The sequence below is a fragment of the Paramormyrops kingsleyae genome, chromosome 24 (assembly GCF_048594095.1).
Source record: "Paramormyrops kingsleyae isolate MSU_618 chromosome 24, PKINGS_0.4, whole genome shotgun sequence".
In the NCBI taxonomy this organism is placed as follows: domain Eukaryota; kingdom Metazoa; phylum Chordata; class Actinopteri; order Osteoglossiformes; family Mormyridae; genus Paramormyrops; species Paramormyrops kingsleyae.
The window spans coordinates 24,847,170-24,848,781 of NC_132820.1; the positions used below are offsets into that span (position 1 = coordinate 24,847,170).

The 1,612-nt window shown below is 36.7% G+C and overlaps 1 long non-coding RNA gene across 1 annotated transcript; it reads right to left on the reverse strand.

Annotated features, from left to right (window-relative positions):
* Nucleotides 1–84: 84 nt before the first annotated feature.
* On the reverse strand, nucleotides 85–1,312 carry LOC140582177 (uncharacterized). Its single transcript, XR_011985099.1, has 5 exons — nucleotides 1,246–1,312; nucleotides 810–929; nucleotides 561–736; nucleotides 273–344; nucleotides 85–200 (listed from the first exon to the last, which is right to left on the reverse strand). It is a non-coding gene; the product is annotated as an uncharacterized lncRNA (long non-coding RNA).
* Between the last annotated feature and the right edge of the window lie 300 nt (nucleotides 1,313–1,612).

Here is a 1,612-nt window from a genome sequence, read left to right on the forward strand (position 1 = left end):
ATCCTTTTGGGGCAGCCATGTCTATATATAATGGCACATAAGTGCTGGGCTACCTCAGATGCAGATTTACTTTTTAAGGGAAAAGCCTCGACCCATTTAGAAAAGTAGTCGGTTGCAGTGAGAATGTACTGGAAGCCGTTGGAAGTTTTTGGAAGAGGTCCAGTAAGATCAATTCCAATTAGTTCCCACACATCAGACACCTATCAAGGACAAAAGGATAATTTGTATAATGTATGCATTAACATTTCTATTATTAAGCTAAAATTATTTACCTCAATGCACTGCAACGGTTGCACAGCAGTCAGTGGTTTCCCAACTTTTTGACACTGGTCACATTCCTGAATCTTTAAGGTAAAATATTTATGGAGATCACATAAATGTTCAACATGATTTAATAAAATTACTTAATGCAATATTCTCTGCAGGTTATTAATGTAACTAATTATTTACACATATTTATTTAGAATTTGCTAGTGTACAGTTCGTCTTTTAACTGCTATAAAAAACAATTCACTCATTTTAAACACTATTTAACTACAATACAAACAGGTAATACATACCCAATTTTTAATGTCAACTGTCATGCCAAACCAGTAAAATCTGGAACACATGGCAGATAGTGTTTTGTGTATGCCAGTGTGTCCTCCAATTGGACATGAATGAAACTCCTGAAAGATCCTCCTGGCATCATCCTTGGTTTTCACTACTCTTCGACTTCCAAAAAAGAGTTCTCCATCTACAGAAAAAAAATTTTACAAATGTATTTAACCAAATATATGAGTTGTTAGTATTAACAATAAATTACTCACCCTTCAGGCTGAATTTTGAGGCATATCTTCTGAGGTTTTGCCTCTGTGCCTTGTCATATTCTATAGGGTAGGACCCAGCAGAAATTAACAGGGAAATCTCTTCCCATTTCTCCTCCATATCTACGAATGTAAATAGACATTTTCTTTTGAGCTTCAATATGTGCAGCAAACAATGTACATAATTCAATGTATTAAATAACCACATGACCTAAATAGGCTTAATATATCATACACATATTAATTAATTAGAATACAATAGTCTTCTCACTCAGCAAGAAACAACTGCAAAGTTGCTAACTTTCTCGATAACATCAAATGTGTCCAATTAGGACCAATATTAAAGGCCAACAAAATGAACACCAGGTTGAAATGAACAAACATTCACAATGGCTTAAAATGAATCAAGTATCCACGTCAGTAATGTACTAAAACTTACCTATTTTCCAAATATAAAAACGGAGTAGCATGGAATTACGGGCGGATCTCAGAAAATGGCATTTCCTGATGTGCGCATACGCACGCATGCGCAGAAACGACGGGTAGGATGGTTTGTCGGGTAGGATGGATTCCCAGAACACCTGTCGGCGACCCCCCAGGCAGCGATCTAGACACGCTCGATCCAGTCTCACCCTTAATATAATTACTTTTATATGCAGTAATTGGTAACTAGTCATTTTCAGTAACTTGAACGAGGCTGCCCGTTGGCTGAATCCGAAATAGTTGTAGTGGTACGAGGCTGGATTGTTACAGGGACTGTGTTAAATGCAAATGCTGTTCTGATTGCGTTAAAATCAAACGTTTTT